The 23493-nt window shown below is 40.8% G+C and overlaps 1 long non-coding RNA gene across 1 annotated transcript in view; it reads right to left on the bottom strand.

Annotated features, from left to right (window-relative positions):
* The window catches only part of LOC122436025, a 44847-nt gene extending 31169 nt beyond the window's left edge, over nucleotides 1-13678 (bottom strand). Inside the window, exon 1 of the long non-coding RNA XR_006267806.1 lies at nucleotides 13313-13678. This is a non-coding gene — a long non-coding RNA (uncharacterized LOC122436025). The remainder of the gene's footprint in view (nucleotides 1-13312) is intronic.
* Nucleotides 13679-23493: the final 9815 nt, after the last annotated feature.

Here is a 23493-nt window from a genome sequence, read left to right on the forward strand (position 1 = left end):
AGGATATAAAATTAACACACAGAAATTCCTTGCATTCCTATACACTAACAATGAGAAAACAGAAAGAGAAATTAAGGAAGCAATACCATTCACCATTGCAACAAAAAGTACAAAATAATTAGGAGTATATCTACCTAAAGAAACAAAAGACCTATACATAGAAAACTATAAAACACTGATGAAAGAAATCAAAGAGGACACAAATAGATGGAGAAATACACCATGTTCATGGACTGGAAGAATCAATATTGTCAAAATGGCTATACTGCCCAAAGCAATCTATAGATTCAATGCAATCCCTATCAAGCTACCAACGGTATTCTTCACAGAACTAGAACAAATAATTTCACAATTTGAATGGAAATACAAAAAACCTCGAATAGCCAAAGTAATCCTGCGAAAGAGGAATGGAACTGGAGGAATCAACCTGCCTGACTTCAGGCTATACTACAAAGCCACAGTCATCAAGACAGTATGGTACTGGCACAAAGACAGAAATATAGATCAATGGAACAGAATAGAAAGCCCAGAGATAAATCCACGAACCTATGGACACCTTATCTTTGACAAAGGAGGCAAGGATATACAATGGAAAAAAAGACAACCTCTTTAACAAGTGGTGCTGGGAAAACTGGTCAACCACTTGTAAAAGAATGAAACTAGAACACTTTCTAACACCATACACAAAAATAAACTCAAAATGGATTAAAGATCTAAATATAAGACCGGAAACTATAAAACTCCTAGAGGAGAACATAGGCAAAACACTCTCCGACATAAATCACAGCAAGATCCTCTATGACCCACCTCCCAGAATATTGGAAATAAAAGCAAAACTAAACAAATGGGACCTAATGAAACTTAAAAGCTTTTGCACAACAAAGGAAACTATAAGCAAGGTGAAAAGACAGCCCTCAGATTGGGAGAAAATAATAGCTAACAAAGCAATAGACAAAGGATTCATCTCAAAAATATACAAGCAACTCCTGCAGCTCAATTCCAGAAAAATAAATGACCCAATCAAAAAATGGGCCAAAGAACTAAACAGACAGTTCTCCAAAGAAGACATACAGATGGCTAGCAAACACATGAAAAGATGCTCAACATCACTCATTATTAGAGAAATGCAAATCAAAACCAGAATGAGGTACCATTACATGCCAGTCAGGATGGCTGCTATCCAAAAGTCTACAAGGAATAAATGCTGGAGAGGGTGTGGAGAAAAGGGAACCCTCTTACACTGTTGGTGGGAATGCAAACTAGTACAGCCGCTATGGAGAACAGTGTGGAGATTTCTTAAAAAACTGGAAATAGAACTGCCATATGACCCAGCAATCCCACTTCTGGGCATACACACCAAGGAAATCAGATCTAAATGAGACATGTGCACCCCAATATTCATCACAGCACTGTTTATAATAGCCAGGACACGGAAGCAACCTAGATGCCCATCAGCAGACGAATGGATAAGGAAGCTGTGGTACATATACACCATGGAATATTACTCAGCCATTAAAAAGAATTCATTTGAATCAGTTCTAATGAGATGGATGAAACTGGAGCCCATTATATAGAGAGAAGTAAGCCCGAAAGATAAAGAACAATACAGTATACTAACACAGATATATCGAATTTAGAAAGATGGTAACGATAACCCTATATGCAAAACAGAAAAAGAGACACAGATGTACAGAACAGACTTTCGGACTCTGTGGGAGAAGGCGAGAGTGGGATGTTTCGAGAGAACAGCATCGAAACATGTATATTATCAAGGGTGAAACGGATCTCCAGCCCAGGTTGGATGCATGAGACAGGCGCTCGGGCCTGGTGCACTGGGAAGACCCGGATGGATCGGGTGGAGAGGGAGGTGGGAGGGGGGATCAGGATGCGGAATACGTGTAGATCCATGGCTGATTCATGTAAATGTATGACAAAAACCACTACAATATTGTAAAGTAATTAGCCTCCAACTAATAAAAATAAATGGGAAAAAAAAAGAACAATGAACAGTACACTGTCAAAAATAAACCAACATATAAAGAAACGAAATGCTACTAGTGAGAACTAGAAGAAACAGCAGAAATAGCTTCACAAAGGATTCAACCACATTCTTATTATCAGAATAAAATTATAAAACAATTATGCTTCCTACCTTTACACAAATAAAGGAAAAAGTGGATATTTTCAAAAATTAACAGCATGCTTGAAAAGGACTAGAATGAACAATTAGGCCCAGATAAATAACAACAAAGAAAAATATAATAAAACTAAACATAATAGCCAAAATTTAAAACTCAATGGATGCATTTAAAAGTTGAAGAGAGGGTGCTGGCAACATGGTAGAATAAAAGCTACCTTTATCTGTTCCTTTCAAAGGACAACCGGTAAAACATCTATAACATAACAAAAGTGCCTCCACCCTACACACTAGGATGCTGGAGAATTCCACACATCTGTACATCTAAGAGTGAGCAGACTAGATAGAATATTTAGAAGAGGGGGAAACTGAGGGAGGGAAAGACCAAGGGAAGAGTGACGGTGGTGCCTGTAGTCCTAGCCCTCCAGCTGAGCAGCTGAGACTGCAGCCCCAAAAGACTGGATAGCAGCAGGGGAGGTGGGCACACGACTCCTGCCTCAGAAGCCGCCATGAACACAGAGGCCAAGACAGAGAACCTTACAACACTTCACCCAGCATAGGTGCCTCTCTCTTCTCCCTCCCCCTGCAATGTCAGAGCCTGTAATTCAGGAGATCCTGGATATGAAGTAAGGGACCACCATCCTGGCTACAGCAGAAGGCAAGGCACCGACAATGCTGGACGCACAAGAAGCAATAATGAGTGCCCAGGCTAACACTGCCAACAGAGGTGATGGAGGATGGAGAGTGAAGATTCAAATATAACTACAGGTAGTTCAGGTAAGAGAAATCAAAAGATTGTGCACCACTTACTGGAAAACAGAAGAAAGACCTCTAACTTCTCATCTATTGAGTCTGTTATAATCAACCAAAAAGGTGTTTGCCACTTGAAATTTGTCTGTGGAGAAACAGCTCATTAGGCACCGTGAACCACAGTAACACTGCACGGCTTCTGCTGCTGCTGTTGTTAAGTCGCTTCAGTCGTGTCCGACTCTGTGCGACCCCATAGACGGCAGCCCACCTGGCTCCCCCGTCCCTGGGATTCTCCAGACAAGAACACTGGAGTGGGTTGCCATTTCCTTCTCCAATTCATGAAAGTAAAAAGTGAAAGTGAAGTCACTCAGTTGTGTCCGACTCTTCACGACCCCATGGACTGCAGCCTACCAGGCTCCTCCGTCCTTGGGATTTTCCAGGCAAGAGTACTGGAGTGGGTTGCCATTGCCTTCTCCGAACACTGCACTACAAAATGACAATTCTCCAAAAACTAAATGTAAAGTAATGAAATATTGTGACCTAATTGAAACAGATTCAAAATATTTGTCACGAAGAAACTCCACAAACTACAAGAAAACTCAGAAAGGCAGATTCAATGAGCTCAGGAATAAAATTAATGAGCAGAAGTAATACTTTAACAAAGAGATTTAAACTCTAAAATAGAACTAACTGAAAATTCTAGAGCTGAAGAATTCAATAAATGAAATGAAGAATGAATTACAAAGCAACGGAAATAGAGCAGACTGGATAAAAGACAGAATTGGCAAGCTTGAAGATAGAAATCTAGAAATAATACCAGTAGGAGAGGAATAGAAATAAGATATTTTTTTAAATCAGAAAATTCTACAAGAGCTGACTGACTCTTTTAGGAAGGACAACATTAGGACATTGGGTTTCCCAGAAAAGAGAGAAGGGGACAGAGTTTATTTAAAGAAATAATAGCTGAGAATTTCCCAAGCCTGTGGTAAGAACTGGATATACAAGTCTATGAAGCTAGGAGAACACCTAATTACCTCAATGCAAAAAAAAACTTCTCTAAGACACATCATATTAAAACTGTCAAAAGGGGTTTCCCTGGTGGCTCAGTGGTAAATGATCTGTCTGCCAATGCACGAGACATGGGTTCCATCCCTGATCCAGGAAGATCCTACATGCCAAAGAGCTACTGAGCCCATGCACCACAACTATTGAGACTGTGCTCTAAATCCTGGGAGCCACAACTACTGAAGCCCATGTGCCCAGGCATGCATGCCACAGAGATGAGAAGCCCTTGTACCACAACTAGAGAGCAGTTAATGCTCGTTGCAGCTAGAGAAAGCCAATGCAGCAATGAAAACCCAATAAAGCCATAAAAAATAACAACAAAAAACTGTCAGAAGTGAATCACAAAGAAAAAATGTTAAAGGTAGTTAAGGGAAAAGGATAATAACCTATAATGGAACCTCCATTATACACAGAAAATCCTACACTGCCACCAGAAAACCACCAGGTGTCATTGATGAATTCAGTAAAGTTGCAGTATACAAAATTAATATACAGAAATCTGTTGTTAGTTCTACACACTAATAATGAATTACTCAAAAGAGAAATTAAGAAAATAAGTCCATGTACCACTGCATCAAAAAAGAATAAAAAACCTAGAAATGAACTTATCTAAGGAGGCAAAAGACCTGTACTTGGAAAACTACAAGACACTGATAAAAGGGATTGAAAATGACACAAATAGATGAAAAGATATACCATGTTCATGGGTTAGAATTAACACTGCTAAAATGACCATACTACCCAAGGCAATCTACAGATTCAATGCAATCACTATTAAAATACCAAGGGCCTTTCTCACAGAACTATAGAAAAATAATTTTAAAATTTGTATGGAAATACAAAAGACCCTGAATAGCTAAAATAATCTTGAGAAAGAGAACAGAGTTAAAAGAATAATGTTCTTTGACTTTAGAATATACTACAAAGCTACAAAAACAAATAATAATAAAAATCAAAACTATGACATAGGCACGAAAACAGACAAATAGATCAATTATAGAGGATAGAAAGCACAGAAACAGACCTATGCACTCACAGTCAGTGAATCTATGACAAAGGAGGCAGGAATACACAATGGAGAAAAGAGTTTTTTTCAAAAAGTGGTGCTCAGAAAACTGGACAACTACATGTAAAAGCATGAAATTAGAACATTTTCTCACACCAAATACAAAAATAAACTCAACATGGACTAAAGACCTAATATAAGACTGGAAACCATAAAAACTCCTAAAGGAAAACATAAGCAGAACATGCTAACATAAACCACAGCAGTATTTTTTTATCTGTATGCTAAATCAAGGAGAAGGGGATGACAGAGAACAAGACAGCTCGAAGGCATCACTGAATCAATGGACATGAATTTGAGCAAACTCCAGGAGATAGTGAAGGACAGGGAAGCCTGGCGTGCTGCAGTCCATGGGGTCACAGAGAGTTGGACGTGGCTGAGCAACTGAACAACAAATGCTAAAGCAAAGGAAATAAAAGCAAAAGTAAATATGACCTAATCAGACTTAAAAGTTTTTGCAGAACACGAAGGAAACCAGTGACAAAACAGACACCGTACTAAATGGGAGAAAATATTTGCTAATGGTATGTCTGATAAGGGGTCAAAATTCAAAATATATAAACAGGTCATACAACTCAATGAAAAAAATCAAACAGCCCAATTTAAAAATGGGCAGAAGGCCTGAATAGACATTTTATAAAGAAGACATACAGATGGCCAACAAGCACAGGAAAAGATGCTCAATATCATTAATCATCAGGAAAATTCAAAACCACAATTAGATATCACCTCACACCCATTACAATGGTTATCATCAAAGGGGTAAGAAATAACAAGTCTTGGTGAATATGCCGATATAAGGGAACCCTTATACACTGTAAATGTATATTGGTGTATGTATATTGGGTATATTGGGAATGTAAATTGGTGTAACCACTGTGGAAAACAGTATGGCTGTTTCTCAGAAAAACTAAAAATAGAACTACCATATGACTCATCAACTCCACTTCTGGGTATATATCCGAAAAAAAAAAAAAATGAAAACGTTAATTCAAAAAGATACAAGTACCTCAATGGTTAAACCAGCATTACTTAAAACTGCCAAGACATGGAAGCAACCTAAGTGTCCATCAACAGATGAATGAATGGATAAAGAAGATGTGGTATATGTACAATGGAACACTTTGTTGTTTATTTGCTAAGTTGGGTCTGACTTCTTTTTAACCCAATGGACAGTAGGCTGTTAGGCTCCTCTGTTCATGGGATTTCCCAGGCATGAATATTGGAGTGGTTTGCCATTTCCTTCTCCAAAGGATCTTTCCGACCAAGGAGCTGAACCTGGGTCTCCTGCATTGGCAGGCGGATTCTTAACCACTGATTCTTAACCACTGGGAAACTCTAGATATTTCCTTAGTAAGTAGGTGGTAGTCAATCAATCATATCTGACTCTTTGTGACCCCATGGACTATAGCTCACCAGGCTCCTCTGTTCATGGAATTCTCCAGGCAAGAAGACTGGAGTGGGTAGCCATTCTCTTCTCCACGGGATCATCCCAATCCAGGTATCGAACCTGGGTCTCTTATGTTGAAGGCAGATTCTTTACTATCTGAGCTACCAGGGAAACCCTAGGCATTTCCTTACTATATCTGACTCTTTGTGACCCCATGGACATATCTGACTCTTTGTGACCCCATGTATTAGAACACACCAGGTTCCTCTGCCCATGGAATTCTCCAGGCAAGAATACTAGAGTAGGTAGCCATTTTCTTCTCCAGGGGATCATCCCAATCCAGGATCCAACCTGAGTCTCCTGCATTGCAGGCACAATATTTACCGTCTGAGTCACCAGGGAAGCCCTAGGTATTTCCTTAGACAGCAATAATCCTTCTAGTAGCAGTGAAACAGATGAAAAGTCAATAACCAAGTCAGAGTAGGGGAAAAAGTTACCTGCTTAAACAATGGTGGAAATACATGCTTACACTTACATGGTTCTGACTTACTTTGCTAACCAATGCTCTCCACTGTATTGGCTCCTAAACTAAACTAGGATGTGGCTGAATTTACAAACAGGATTCTTTGAACTCCCAGAGATGATACTTTCACCGATTATTGAATGTTAGGAAACCAGAAAAGAGGAAAATCTAGAAAGGTTCTTAAATTTCAGTCAGCCTTAATAAAAAGTAGCAATCAGGGTTGAGGAAAATATGAAGGATATTCAGGAATTGACATAAAAGTTCCAGTTTAATCACAAACACCTATTTTTTTTTCCTGAGCAAACCTGAAATTTGCATTGTGAAATTAGCCTTTTATTCCAAACGAGTATAAAACTGATATTTCAATGATTTAAAATAAATCATGAATGAGTTCAAAGTTCAGATCCAAAGATCCCAGTGCCTTTCCCAGATTTAATAATATTCAAATAAACATGAAGAATTGTAAGAAAATTGATAATTTTCAGTTGCCTCAACTTTAAATTCCCCCAGAAAGCTCTCTCAAAGGAAATTTAATATCTTTTTTGAAAGTCTTGATGAGAACTATAAGATATCTTAAAATCTGATGAATTAGGTTGAGAGGTGAACTGGAGTTTCATAGCTAATGTTACAGGATAGTGCTATCAATGATTGACTAGACTGTTAAATATTCCAAAGCATTATTTTTTTCATAGACTAACACTAATACAGGAGACTAAATACACAAAATGACATAAACAGACATACTCACTTCTATTTCATTCAGTCCTCTGACCTTTAAAACAAAGTCCCAGATGCAAGATTAACATCAAAGATAAGTCATTTAATAATGAGCCCCTAATCATTTAAGATTGGTTTTAGTATGGGGTCTCAAGACACAAACAGCTTATTAATAACTTGCTTGCTAATACCTATGCTGAAACATTATCTCCACAGAAAGAACATAGAGAACATCAAAAGGAAGCTCTTGTAACATCTTTTAAAAGGTATTCATTTGAATCAGTTCTAATGAGATGGATGAAACTGGAGCCCACTATACACAGTGAAGTAAGCCAGAAAGAAAAAGAACAATACAGTATACTAACACATATATATGGAATTTAGAAAGATGGTAATGATAACCCTTTATGCAAAACAGAAAAAGAGACACAGATGTACAGAACAGAATTTTGGACTCTGTGGGAGAAGGCGAGGGTGGGATGTTTCGAGAGAACAGCATCGAAACATGTATATCATCTAGGGTGAAACATATCACCAGCCCAGGTTGGATGCATGAGACAAGTGCTCGGGCCTGGTGCACCGGGACGACCCAGAGGGATCGGGTAGAGGGGGAGGTGGGAGGGGGGATAAGGATGGGGAATACATGTAAATCCATGGCTGATTCATGTCAATTTATGACAAAAACCACTACAATATGGTAAAGTAATTAGCCTCCAACTAATTAAAAAAATAAATGGGCAAAAAAAATAAATAAAAGGTATTAACCGTGAGCATCACCATATTTCAAAGAATGTCAGTTCTTTCCACTCCAGGTTCAGAAACTTCCTTTCACATTTCTTTGAGAAAGCTAATTTATAGTACTGGGTTGGCCAAAAAGTTCCTGTGGTTTTAAAGCAAAAACAGAAGACACATTTTTCATCATTTTCACCAAGAACTTTATTGAACAACATATTCACCGATTGCAACATATTCACCAATATGCAGATGAAACTACTCTAACGACAGAAAGTGAAGAGGAACTGAAGAGTCTCTTGAGGAGGGTGAAAAGGAAATGGAAAAGCCAGCTGAAAACTCAACATTCAAAAAACGAAGATCATGGCATCTGGTTTCATCACTTCATGGCAAGTAGATGGAGAAAAAGTGGATGCAGTAGCAGGTATTACTTCCTTGGGCTGCAAAATCACTGTGGACTGTGACTGCAGCCACGAAATTAAGGCATTTGTTCCTTGGAAGGAAAGCTATGACAAACCTAGACAGCATATTAAAAAGCAGGGACATCATTTGGCCAACAAAGGTCCATATAGTCAAAGCTATGGTTTTTACAATAGTCATGTACAGATGTGAGAGTTGGAGCATAGATAAGGCTGAGCACCAAAAAACTGATGCTTTCAACTGTGGTGCTGGAGAACACTCTTGAGAGTCCCTGGGACAGGAAGGCGATCAAACCAGTCAATTCTAAAGGAAATCAACCCTGAACATTCACTGAAAGGACTGATGCTGAAGCTGAAGCTCCAATACTCTGGCCACCTGATGCAAAGAGCTGACTCATCGCAGAAAAGACCCTGTTGCTGGGAAAGTCTGAAGGCAGGAGAAGGGGCAGCAGAGGATGAGATGATTGGATGGCATCACAGACTCGATGGACATGAGCTTGTGGAAATTCCGGGAAATAGTGAAGAACAGGGATGCCTGGCATGCTGCTGTCCAGGGGTCCAGGGGGTTGCAAACAGTAGGACACAACTTAGTGACTGGATAACATTCACCATTGTGTTTCACTACCTTCTGACATTTTTCAGGCAATTTTATAATTCCATCGTCCCAAAGCTTTTTATCTTTTTGAGCAAGAAACTGTTAGAGGTGCTTCTTACAATCTTCCAGGGAATTGAAAATTTTCCATTAAGAGAATTTTGGAAGGACTGAAATAAATGGAAATCTGAGGATGCAGTGTCTGGCGAATACAGCGAATGAATCAGACCTTCCCAGCCAAGCTGTAACAGGTTTTGTCTGGTCATCAGAGAAATATGCAGTCTTGTGTTATCCTGATGGAAGACTATGTGTTTTCTGTTGACTAATACCAGACTCTTTTCTTTGAGCGCTGCTTTCAGTTGGTCAAATGGGGAGCAGCACTTGTTGGAATTAATAGTTTTGTTTTCCAGAAGGAGCTCATAGTAGAGGCCTCCCTTCCAATCCCACCATATACACAACATCATGTTCTCTGAATGGAGATAAACTTTGGTGTGGTTGGTGGTAGTCCGTTTCACTTGCCCCATGATCTCTTTCATTAAACATTACTGTATGGTATCCAATTATTATTGCCCATCACAATTTGTTTTAAAAATGGACTTTTCATTCAATAGAGAATTGAATGCAGAAATATGGTCAAGGTTTTTTTGCTTAACTTACATGGAACCCAAACATCAAAGCGATTAATACAACCAAGCGGGTGCAAATGATTTTCAATGCTTGATTTGGATTTTCTGAGCATGTTGGCTATTTCCCTTATGATATAAAGTTGACTGTTCTCATTAGTGTCTAGATTTGATCCCTCTCAACTTCAACTGGTCTACCTGAACGTGGAACATCACCCAGCAAGAAATGTCCAGTACTGTACTTCCTTGATGGCTCAATGATTACAGAGGCCACCTGCCAATGCAGGGGACACAGGTTTGACCCCTGGTCTGGGAAGAGTCCCCGTGCCACTGGGCAACTAATCCATGTGCCACAATTACCAAGACTGTGCTCTAAAGGCTGAGAGGCACAACCACTGGGCCCATGTGCCGCAACTACTGAAACCCATGCACCCTAGAGCCTGTGCTCCACAACAAGAGAAGTCACTGCAGTGAGAAGCCCATGCATTGCAACTAGACAGTAGCCCCTCCTCTCTGCAACTAGAGAAAAGCCCACACAGCAACAAAGACCTAGCATAGCCATAAAGAAAGAAAGAAACAAAGAAAGAAAGAAATCTCCAGCACAAACCACAAACCATTTTGTCATGTTTGATTAGTCATGTCACCTTCTCCATATACTGCACAAGTCTATTCTTGTGTTTCAGTTGCCTTTTTACCTTTCATGAAATAATAAAGCATAAAATGCCAAAAATGTTGCTTTTTTCCCTTCCATCTTCAATATTAAAATAGCTACACAAAAATTCACCAATTTTGATGATTTTTTTTAATGCACACTGATATGACAGCTGTTACAATACATTCTAACAGAACTGTTTCAAATGAAGTTAAAGACAACGAAGCACTACTACAGCATCTTACAGAAAACAACCAAATGAAGTTTTTGGCCAACTCAATACATATGCCAAGATGCTAGCAACAATCTGCAATAACAGGCACTGGCTTTTCCCCAAAGAAATGGATTATGAACCCACCATATATGTATTTATGAGTGAGAATTACTATTAACTAATACTTCTGCATATGGCAGAGTTTTAGATACTACATTTATATTTAGTTTACCAGGCTGGGGGTTGATTTTTTTTTTTTTTCCTGTAACTGGCCAGATAGTAAATATTTTAGGCTTTGCCAGCCATACGGTCTGTGCAACTACTCAACTTTGCCTTGTAGCACAAAAGAAAATATATAAATGAGTAAGCATGGCTGTGTTCCAGTAAAACTACATAAAAAGTACATACATTTGGCAGTGGGCCAAGCTTGGTCATAGTTTACACACCTATCCAGTACACCAATATAAAAGCAAATGGGGGACTTTCCCGTTGGTCCAGTGGCTAAGAATCTGTGTTCCCAATGCAAGGGGCCTGGGTTCGATACCTGGTCATGGAATTAGATTCCACATACCATAACTAAAACATCCCACATGCCGCAATTAAGACCTGATGCAGCCAAATAAGTAAATATTTTTAAAAAAAAGCTAATGGAATCATACCATTAAAAAGGCAGCCTGGTGAAAGCAGTTTTCTTATGTATATGTATGTTCTTCTATGTATTGTAAGTCTATAACTTCTATAAAGTCCAGAAATGGACTTATCCAAACCTCTTCCTTATGAATTGCTTAATGGTCAACCAACAGGAGCTATAATATTTAAATTGTGATGTGACAGTTGGATCAACAAATCCTGTAAATTTGACAGTGCTGGGAGAGAATGTGGTTTAATAAAGAAATTACCAGTTAAAACAATGCAGTAGCACCAAAAAGCCTATCCTCCCACACTGGGGAACACTATTATAAATGCTCTAAAGTTATGTTTAGGGAGGAAAAAAGAAAGAATACTGGTATACTGGTAAAGGACTTAAATTTAAGTTTATTATAAAATGCTGGCCTGGTAGAGGTTTTTAACCTATTAATGATTTCTTTTATTTACTTTTATGGTCATATCTCCTTTAAAAAAATAATAGTATAAATCATTATTTTAATTTGTAATTCATGCATTCCCATCCTCCTATGCTGTTTATCTTTTATTGTAACTATTCAGGGTATTATGAAAATCACAATAAACAGCAACTACTTTTACATATGTAACTGAGATATGCAGCATTTAAGATTGAGAGAAGAAATCTAAGGCTAAAGGTTCTCAGAGCTCTAGTGGGCACACAGTGGGAAAGCTGAACTTTATTTTCTTCCAGTCAGAGAATCTATAGGTGATATTTTAGTTTGCTACTAATCTGTCATCTTAACATGAAGTTTGTAGATGTTTGTGATGCAAGAAGATTTTTGTTCAAGTTAAAACAAGGTTTCTTTAACCTATTGGAAAGTTTAAGGGCTTCCCAGGTGGCCCTTGTGGTAGGGAATCCACCCGACAGTGCAAGAGAGGGAAGAGATGCTGGTTCGATCCCTGGTTCAGGAAGAGTCCCTGGATAAGGGCATGACAACCCACTCCAGCATTCTTGCCTGCAGAATCCCATGGAGAGAGGAGCCTGGCAGGTTACAGCCCCATAGGGTCGCAAAGAATCTGAAAGGATTGAAGCGGCTTTCCACCCACGCATTGAAAAGCTTAAAGCCTTTCCCTTCAGGGGTTGCCTGGTTACCTTGCATATGACAGCAGTAAAAAGATAAAAGAAGGGGGAACAGGTTAGAGTTTGCTAATATACTGATCGCAGCAATAGATTAAGGCAAGGCTTGAGAGTCATGAAAATTAGGTTTCAGTCAATAACTGGTTGTCTGGTGGTGAGCGAGTCAATTTCTTCATCTCGGTGGGCCTGACTTTCCTCATCTGGAAAGTCTCAACGCACTTGATAGCAACTCTCAAAGACCCCTTCTAGCTCTGCTATTTTAAGACAGGAAGATGTCAAGCCACCTACTATCAGGGCACTAGCTCTCACAATCGAGCCGGGGGTGGGGGTTGGGGAGAAGAGTGACAAGGACTTACTGGTCTGGCCCTCACTCCCCACCCCTCGCCACCGCCATCTGCGGCCCGAGCTCAAGGCATCAAAGGGGTTCCCCCCCCCCCACTTCCCCTCTCTAGCTCTCTCCGACTCCCATTACTATAATTCTCCCAATTCTCCACCTCCCTCCTCTCACCTGGGTCTTCACCCACTGTAACCTTGCCTTTTCCTTAAGGCTCCGGCAGACACGACTCCCACAGCCCCTCGAGTTCTCCCAGCCACGGACTGAGTCCCCTACTTTGCTGGCAACTGAACCCTGCAGGAGCGCGCGCCGCCCCTCCGGACAGGACTCCACGGGCCCCAGCTTTGGCCTCACCGCTCCCGCAAGAAGCCACCGTTCCGACGCGTTTCCCCAAAGAACTTCCCCGAGTGACAGCCCGCTCCGATGCAAGCTCAGTCCTTCAGGCCGCTTCTCCCCTCTTCCCTCTGCTCCTTCCCCGGAGGTGAGTTTGCAAAACCCGGAACGTGCTCTACCTGAGCAGGCCAAGCCCGGAAACTCAGAGCGTTTGGGGGGAAGCAGTACACCCCTTCCCCAATCCTCTCAACTTGCCACAGCGAGGCTTCTAGTCCCCTGGACAGGAAAAGGCAAAGGCCTAGGTCGCGGGGGCCGGCGGGGAATGAAGTTCTGAGAGCACCAAGCCGGCAGCCGCAGTCAAACCTCCCGCCGTTGCGGACTACCACTCCCAGAGGGCTCTGCGACAACCAACACGCCTCCCGCCGCAGAGCCCAATCCCGCCCACACCCACCCCCCCCACCCCCCCCACCCCCACCCCCCCACCGCTTCAGCTTCGGCTTTTGCTTGGGCTTCAGCTTCAGAAAGAGGGGCGGCCCGGGTGCACAAATCGCTCCCCCCAGCCGCGTGACGTCCGCGTTGGAGTCTGTTGTCTGTCCGAGACCCTTAAGGTGTCGAAGTGGAGGGACGCGATCTCCTGCAGTCGGTACCACCCCCGAGGCCGCTGAGAAAGGGCTGCTGTGACATTTCCATCTATGGCAGACTTCCCACTGTCTCTCGTTTCAGGATGTTCTGACTGATGCTCTGTACTCTCATCACGTGCCTGAACCCGATGGACACCAAGGGAAGCCGGTTTGGAAAAAAAAAAAATTGTTGAATTGGCACTTTTCCTTCCTTGTCTAGACACTTAGGTTTTTTAAAATTTTTAACGTGTCGGCAAATTACTCACGAGCCTGAAAGGGGATTTGGGAGAATTTTAAGCACCCTCTCGCCATCCCTAACAGTTTCTCCCAGAGCCACCCCAAATAAACATACAACTAAGTAAAATTAATGTGCTTGTTATTAAAAGTCAGCTTAAGGTAAGCCTTCTGAAAAGCGTATGGTGATACCTAAGCTCTTCTTATACAGGAAGACGGTGACTTTTTTTTTTTTTGGAAGGAAAACAACCAGGATAAATCCAACAATGTAATATGTTAATGGAATATGAAATAACCCAAATTTAACAAATATCTAATATTGAGTGTCAAGCATTTTACATGCAAAATATCTTTTTAAAATATTTTTTTATTATTTTTGGCTGTTCTGTATCTTTATTGCTGTCCAGGCTTTGTCTAGTTGTGGAAAGCAGGGCTACTCTTCGTTGCAGAGGGTTCTCATTCTGGTGGCTTCTCTTGTTGTGGAGGGCAGGATCTAGGTGCGCTGGCTTCAGTATTTGTGGCTCTTGGGCTCAGAAGTTGTGGTGCGTGGGCTTAGTTGCTCTGCAGCATGTGGACTCTTCCCTGACCAGGGATTGAACTCGTGTCCCCTGCGTTGACAGTTGGATCATTATCCACTGTACCCTCACATTCAGTATCTCTTGAAGTCTTTCACATGATTCTAGAAGTGTGTATTGCTCCTATTTTACAAATAAGGAAGCCGGCCTAGACAATGTAAGTGAGTTACCCAAGGCAAAATAACTATTAAGCAGCAGAAGAGCTGGAAATCAAACTAAGGTCTTATTCCAAAACTTTGTGCTCTCAAACACTGCCTCTGGTAGTGAGGGTTTGACAATTACAAGGCAGGTGATGTGATGAACGTTGTCTTTAAGGTGTGTGCTAAGTCACTTCAATAGTGTCTGTTTCTTTGTGACCCTATGGACTGTAGCCCGCCAGTCTCCCCTGACCATAAGATGCTCTGGGCAAGAATACTGGAGTGGGTTGCCATGCCCTCCTCGCCTTTAAGGTAGATAAAAGTTATTTTGCTAATGGTATCCGTATTGAAAAACTTTTGCAACTGCTCTTTAGATCAACAGTACATTCTTCAGATCAACATTACATTTCTTTTGATAACTCCAGTGATAGAAAAATGTTCTTTTTTCTCTGCTTTTCAAGCTGAGAAAATATTTTTAGGCAAGGCTGAGACGTGTGAAAGGAAATGGTATAGAATGACATCAGCAAAGATAGCTGAATAGGAAACTTGAAAATTGTCCCTCCCACAAAAGCAAGAAATAAGCTGGCAAAACTGTCAGAATCAACTATTTTGGGTACTCTGGAATCTAATAAAAAAAATTATACCAAGCAGGGGAACACTTAAGGAGAGACTGCTGAATTTTGGCAAGAGAGCTCTATGATCATCTCCAGCTTGTCAGTGGCCTTGAAGACAGCAGCCCACATCCCTGGCTTAGGTTGCTGGTAACACAGAGGGCAACACGGACTTTATTCTAAAGGAGTTGTGAGGATTCCATGGCAGTCCAGTGTTAAGGAGTCCCCGCTTTTACTGCTGAGAGCCCCTGTTCAATTGCTGGTAAGGGAACTAAGATGCCACAGGCAGTGCTGTGAGGGCAAAAAGAGAAAAAGAGTTGTCATTGTGTGTTTTGACCTATCTGGTGGTTCCCTGAAGGTTTGGCTCAAGGCTGTCCTGGAGCCTCCCCAGGACTGAGGCAGCTAGCTTCCCAGGCAGGGTTTGTCAAAAGGATTTAAAGCAAATATATTAGCCACTGCCATCAGGTACAGTATAACAGAGGAGACAAACAATAAGCAGGCCAAAAGCCTGGGAAGGAAGAGGCTGGGGGAGCAGATACTTGGGGAATAAGGGTTTTGAAAAGCTTTCTCTTATTCTGGGGAATCTAGAAGACCACATGCCTGCCTTGGTCTGGACACATACTCAGAAAAGACCTGAGAAGACTCTATCCACCTAAGCTCTCACTTCTGGTTGACCTTTAGAGTTGGTGCAAGGAGGAGGTGAAGACTACTGCAGAACTGTAAAGTATCTAGCTAAGCATTGAAGGAGTGCCCCAGTGACACAACTAATTGGCAAGCACTGAAAGAGTTTTCTTGAATCTTGATTGTTTGTTTTTAAGATTTTGCTTCTAGGCATTTAATAAAGACATCTCTGCTGAATTACTACTTGACCACCAAGCTAATGAAATGGAGTGGTCCTGCAACAAAGGAGGCAGACTGTATAGAATTAGTTGACTGGTAGTTAAATTTCCTTGAAAAAGACCCTGATGCTGGGAAAGATTGAAGGCAAAAGGAGAAGAGGGCAGCAGAGAATGAGATTGTTATTAGATAGCATTACCTACTCAGTGGACATGAGTTTGAGCAAACTCTGGGAGACAGTGGAGGACAAAGGAGCCTGGCGTTCTGCAGTCTATGGGGTCACAAAGAGTCAGACATGACTTGGCAACTGAACAACAATGACAGTTAAGTCTAGAAGCTTGATCATATTTAAGCTTCATTTTTAAAATCAAGTCTTTATAAATGGTATTGTGTACTTCCCATCATGTTAGGAAGCACATTTCTGGAAGTCTGATTTGTGATATTAAACTACTCAGTGGGCTCAAATATTTTCTCTTTCAAAATTCTCCTTTAGCTTTTCACCATACTTTGATAATCATTAGCCATCGATGATCATCTGCTAGATCAGAGGTTCATGTCACCTTTAGTGTCTGAGTAAATTTTTCTCAGTGTCCTTCATTTCCGTTTACTATGTAGTTATGTCCAAACAAGTTAATATGTGTTTATACCCTAACAATTTAAGCCATTTAAATAGATACGTAAATTGAAAGAAAACTATTTTATTTTATTCTTAAAGAACGACAACTGCTTACTAACTGGGTGTGTATACCTATTGGGCACTGTGTAACTTCTCAAACCTGGAAATCAGATGGGATATCACTATCTTCATGTCCTGTCCCACACTGGATTTTACATGACACTTACTTGAGATCATAGCAACTGTTGCAAACTCAATTTTGCAAAGATGTGATGTTAGCCAAAAGAATTAGCTTGATCTAATGTTAAAACTGAAGTATCTCAAGCTGGTTCACATGGCGTCTGACAGATGTTGCTGTGTTTTCCTTAAAAATCTAAAACGCTCTATGATGTCCTTATGAGTTCCCTGTGGTAGCCTCATAGTTTAGGAACTGCAGGTCATCAGCAATTATTTTCTTGGCCGATAGCAACAACTGACAAACATTTTATGAAAAGGGCCTAGTTGTAAGTATTTTAGGCTTTGTAGTGATATGGTCAGAGAAGGCAATGGCACCCCACTCCAGTACTCTTGCCTGGAAAATCCCATGAACGGAGGAGCCTGGTAGGCTGCAGTCCATGTGGTCGCTAAGAGTTGGACACGACTGAGCGACTTCACTTTCATTTTTCACTTTCATGCATTGGAGAAGGAAATGGCAACCCATTCCAGTATTCTTGCCTGGAGAATCCCAGGGATGGGGGAGCCTGGTGGGCTGCCGTCTATGGGGTCGCACAGAGTGGGACATGACTGAAATGACTTAGCAGCAGCAGCAGCCATTTGGTCTCTGTCAACAACTACCCAGTTCTGTGTTTGTGTCATGACTGCAGCCAACAGAGACAGTATGTAAACCGATGAGGTGGCTGTATTCTAATCTATTTATAAAAACAGGTATTTGGCTAGATTTGTTCCCAGAACTGTAGTTTCCTGACGTCCTCATCTAGAGATCTCAGAGTGGAGATTCTCATTTATTAGTTGGAATTCTTCTAAGAGGAGATCTTTCCCTCTTTTCCTGGACATGAGCTTACTCCCTTGTAGGATTTGGAGTTTTCCAGGCTGTATTTGGGATTTACTTGAAGTACTTGCTTTGAGTACTTGTTTGGCACTTTGGTCTGATATTGAGATCAGAATGTTTAAATCAAAGTTGGCTGAAAACGACTTCGGCCCAATTTCTTTGGGAATGGGCTGCTTCAAATGGAACTGCTGATTGAGCCTCCAGCCCATTCTTTTGGGGCTATCTTATGGAGACTGACAAAAGAAAAAAAAGGAAGGAAGGAAGGAAGGAAAAAGAAGGGGAGAGAGGAGATGGGAGAAGAGACGAGAAGGCCTTTATCGTGGCTCCTCAGGGGCCAAGCTGTCTCCTTAAGATTGGCTAGAATGGGTTTGTGAACATTTCTGCTGTAAGCTGTTTGAACTGTTTGGAAATTGTTCTTTATGCTAAAGGAAAAACATCTAGAAAATCGGATCCCAGTTATCTAAGTATTTTGAGGGTGTACACTCAGTTATCTAAGTATTTTGAGGGTGTAAACTGTGGCCAATTTTATGTTTAAAACCAAGGTTCTTTCTCTTGTGCACTTCTAACTAAATAGCCTGACTTGATCAAAGGCAAGTTAGAAGATCAGTGGCCATTGTGGGGAACTCTTGAAATCCTCAAACTTAATTTCATTAGAATTGGATTATAATAGCTCAGAACTTTCCAGAACTGAGTGGAACACTTATTTCAATGGGTATTTTTGAGGTTTTCTGAAATTATCAGAAGTCTAAAATTGGAAAATAAAACTGAGATTAACTGAGGCAAACGAATGATTAAAGAAAGCTAAAATGGTTCCAGAAGCCTCAGGCTCTTATTGCTTGCATTCTTTGTCTCAGGCTCTGCCTTTGGCACCGTCTTGTCTCTCTGCCTCAGCACCAGCTTGCTCCTTCCCTTCTACACCACCTGTGTTCCCACTTTACCATTGTCCCAGTACTAACTCTCTCACTTAACTTCCCTCTTTCTCTGAAACTCCCCTCACTCCGCTTTCCTCTGAACTTGTCAGAATCTATCACATTAAAATTAAGCATTTGAGGATCTGGAGACTAAAAGCTCAATCTCATACTTTCTGGACTCCAGCTGAACTGCAGGCCACAGCCAAAGATTTCCTCAAAGTAACTGAAGGTTGTCGTGGATTTGCTGAGGATTTTAATATAGTGATTCAGACATAACCTGGTTTCTCTGATTTATATCAGCTTGTTTATATGTTTGTTGGCAATAGCCAAGCCCAGCATTGAATGAAAACTCCTAATTGTGAAGGTCCTGAAAGAGTTCTAGAGTTACAACTGAGAAATCAGCCTGCTAACTTATTATACGATCAATCTCAGGCAATTGCTGGATGACTTCATTGAGCAATTTGTAGAGCTTTTCCAAAGCCTGTTGATTGACACAAAATTCAGACGTACACACAAAAATCTGATAAATCTGCTCATGAATATTACAATTGACTTCAGAATGTTTTTAAATGAAATTCTCATCTTCCTTCAAATGTTGAGTCCACCTGAGCAGCTTTTAAATTTCTTTTACTTCTAATTATCTCTTTTGAACTGTGGTGTTGAGAAGACTCTTGAGAGTCCCTTGGACTGCAAGGAGATCCAACCAGTCTATCCTAAAGGAAATCAGTCCTGAATAGTCATTGGAAGGACCGATGCTGAAGCTGAAACTCCAATACTTTGACCACCTGATGTGAAGAACAGACTCACTGGAAAAGACCCTGATGCTGGGAAAGATTGAAGGTGGGAGGAGAAGGGGATGACAGAGGATGAGATTGTTGGATGGCATCACCAACTCGATGGACATGAATTGGAGTAAGCTCTGAGACTTGGTGATGGACAGGGAAGCCTGGTGTGCTACAGTCCATGGGGTCGCAAAGAGTTGGACATGACTGAAGACTGAACTGAACTGACTAATCTCTCCCACATTCTCTTTCTACTTTGGTAACCATAAATTTGTTTTCTACTTCTGTGAGTCTATTTCTGTCTTGTAAATAAGTTCATTTATATCATATTTTTAGATTCCACATATAAGTGATGTCATGATATTTGTCTTTCATTTTCTGACTTAATTCAGTTAAGTATGATGAATCTCTAGGTCTATCCATATTATTTGAAAATGGCATTTTATACTTTTTATGGCTGCATAGTATTCCATGTATATGTATATATGTACAATATCTTCTCTATCTATTCATCTGTCAATAGAAATTTAGGTGGCTTCCACACCTTGGCTATTGTAAATAGTGCTGCTATGAACATTGGAGTGCATGTATCTTTTTGAATTAGAGTTTTTGTCATTTCCAGACATAGATCCAAGAGTGGGATTATTGGATAATATGTAATTCTATTTATTTCCTTTTTTCCACACCCTCTCCAGATTTATTATTTATAAACCTTTTAAGGATGGCCAGTCTGACTGGTGTGAGGTGACATTTACTGGTTACTGATCTTTAACATCTTTCCATGTTCCTCAGCAGTTCAGTTCAGTTGCTCAGTCATGTCCAACTCTTTGTGACCCCGTGGACTGCAGCACACCAGGCTTCCTTATCCATCAACAACTCCCGTAGCTTGCTCAAACTCATGTCCATTGAGTTCTGATGCCATCCAACCATCTCATCCTGTGTCATCCCCTTCTCCTCCTGCCTTCAGTCTTTCCTAGCATCAGGGTCTTTTCAAATGAGACAGTTCTTCACATAGGGAGACAAAGAATTGGAGTTTCAGCTTCAGCATCAGTGCTTCCAATGAATATTCAGGATTGATTTCCTTTCAGATTGACTGGATTTCCTTGCAGTCGAAGAGACTCTTAAGAGTCTTCTCCAACACCACAGTTCAAAAGCATCAGTTCTTTGACACTCAGCTTTCTTTATGGTCCAACTCTCATATCCATACACAACTACTGGAAAAATCATAGCTTAGACTAGAAGGACCTTTGTTGGTAAAGTCAAGTCTCTGCTTTTTAATATGCTGTCTAGGTTGGTCATAGCTTTTCTTCCAAGGGGCAAGTGTCTTTTAATTTCATGGCTGCAGTCACCATCTGCAGTGATTTTGGAGCCCAAGAAAATAAAGTCTGTCACTGTTTTCCATTGTTTCCCCATCTATTTGCCATGAAGTGATGGAACTAGATGCCATGATCTTCATGTTTTGAATGTTGAACTTTAAGCCAGCTTTTTCACTTTCCTTTTCCACTTTCATCAGGAAGCTCTTTAGTTCCTCTTTGCTTTCTGCCGTAAGGGTCATGTCATCTGCATATCTGAGGTTACTGATATTTCTCCTGGCAATCCTGATTCCAGCTCGTGCTTCATCCAGCCCAGCATTTCTCATGATGTACTCTGCACAGAAGTTAAATAAGCAGGGTGACAATATACAGCTTTGATGAACTCCTTTCCAAATTTGGAACCAGCCCATTGTTCCATGTTTGGTTCTAACTGTTGCTTCTTTACCTGCATACAGATTTCTCAGGAGGCAGGTCAGGTGGTCTGGTACCCCCAACTCTTTAAGAATTTTACAGAGTGATCCACACAGTCAAAAGCTTTGGCGTAGTCAATAAAGCAGAAACAGATATTTTTTTCTGGAACTCTCTTGCTTTTTCGATGATCCAGCGGATTTTGGCAATTTGATCTCTGGTTCCTTTGCCTTTTCTAAATCCAGGTTGAACATCTGGAAATTCTCTGTTCACATACTGTTGAAGCACGACTTGGAGAATTTTGAGCATTGCTTTGCTAGCATGTGAGATGAGTGCAATTGTGTGGTAGTTTGAACATTCATTGGACTTGCCTTTCTTTGGGATTGGAATGAAAACTGACCTTTTCCAGTCCTGTGGCCACTGCTGAGTTTTCCAAATTTGCAGGAATACTGAGTGCAGCACTTTCACTGCATCATCTTTTAGGATTTGAAATAGCTCAACTGAATTCCATCACCTCCACTAGCTTTGTGCATAGTGATGCTTTCTAAGGCTCACTTGTCTTCACATTTCCGGATGACTGGCTCGAGGTGAGTGATCACACCATTGTGGTTATGTGTGTCATGAAGATCTTTTTGGTATCATTCTGTGTATTCTTGCCACCTCTTCTTAATATCTCGCTTCTGTTAGGTCCATACTGTTTCTGTCCTTTATTGTGCCCATCTTTGCATGAAATGTTCCCTTGGTATCTCTGATTTTCTTGAAGAGATCTCTAATCTTTCCCATTCTATTGTTTTCCTCTATTTCGTGGCATTGATCACTGAGGAAGGCTTTCTTATTTCTCTTTGCTATTCTTTGGAACTCTGCGTTCAAATGTGTGTATCTATCGTTTCTTCCTTTGCCTTTTTCCTCTCTTATTTGCTCAGCTATTTGTAAGGCCTCGTCAGACAACCATTTTGCCTTTTTTGCATTTCTTTTTCTTGGGGATGGTCTTGATCATGGCCTCCTGTACAATGTTCTTCCATAGTTCTTCAGGCACTCTGTCTATCAGATCTAGTGCCTTGAATGTATTTGTCATTTCCACCGTATAATCGTAAGAGATTTGATTTAGATCATACCTGAATGATGTAGTGGTTTTCCCTACTTTCTTCAATTTAAGTCTGAATTTTACCTCAGGGAGTTCATGATCTGAGCCACAGTCAACTCCTGGTCTTGTTTTTGCTGACTGTATAGAGCTTCTTCATCTTCAGCTGCAAAGAATATTATCAGTCTGATTTCGATATTGACCATCTGGTGATGTTCATGAGTAGAGTTGTCTCTTGTGTTGTTCGAAGAGGGTGTTTGCTATGACCAGTGAGTTCTCTTGACAAAACTCTGTTAGCCTTTGCCCTGCTTCATTTTGTACTCCAAGGCTAAATTTGCCTGTTACTTCAGGTATCTCTTGTCTTCCCACTTTTGCATGCCAGTCCCCTGTGATGAAAAGGACATCTTTTTTGGTGTTAGTTCTTGAAGGTCCTGGAGATCTCATCATAGAACCGTTCAACTTCAGCTTCTTTGGCATTAGTGGTTGGGACATAGATTACTGTGATATTGAATGGTTTGCCTTGGAAACAAACAGAAATCATTCTGTCATGTTTGAGACTGCACCCAAGTACTGCATTTTGGACTCTTTGGTTGACTATGAGGGCTACTCCATTTCTTCTAAGGGATTCATGCCCACAGTAGTAGATATAATGGTCATCTGAATTAAATTCTCCCATTCCGGTCCATTTTAGTTCACTGATTCCTAAAATGTCAGTGTTCATTCTTGCCATCTCCTGTTTGGCCACTTCCAATTTACTTTGACTCATGAACCTAACATTCCAGATTCCTATGCAGTATTGTTCCTTATAGCATCAGACTTTACTTCCATCACCAATCACATCCACAACTGGGCATTGTTTTTGCTTTGGCTCTGTCTCTTCATTCTTTCTGGAGTTAGTTTTCCACTGCTCTCCAGTAGCATATTGGGCACCTACCAACCTGGGGAGTTCATCTTTCAGTGTCCTGCCTTTTTGCCTTTTCATACTGTTCATGGGGTTCTCAAGGCAAGAATACTGAAGTGGTTTGCCAT

The sequence above is a fragment of the Cervus canadensis genome, chromosome X (genome assembly GCF_019320065.1).
Source record: "Cervus canadensis isolate Bull #8, Minnesota chromosome X, ASM1932006v1, whole genome shotgun sequence".
NCBI classification, from domain to species: Eukaryota; Metazoa; Chordata; class Mammalia; order Artiodactyla; family Cervidae; genus Cervus; species Cervus canadensis.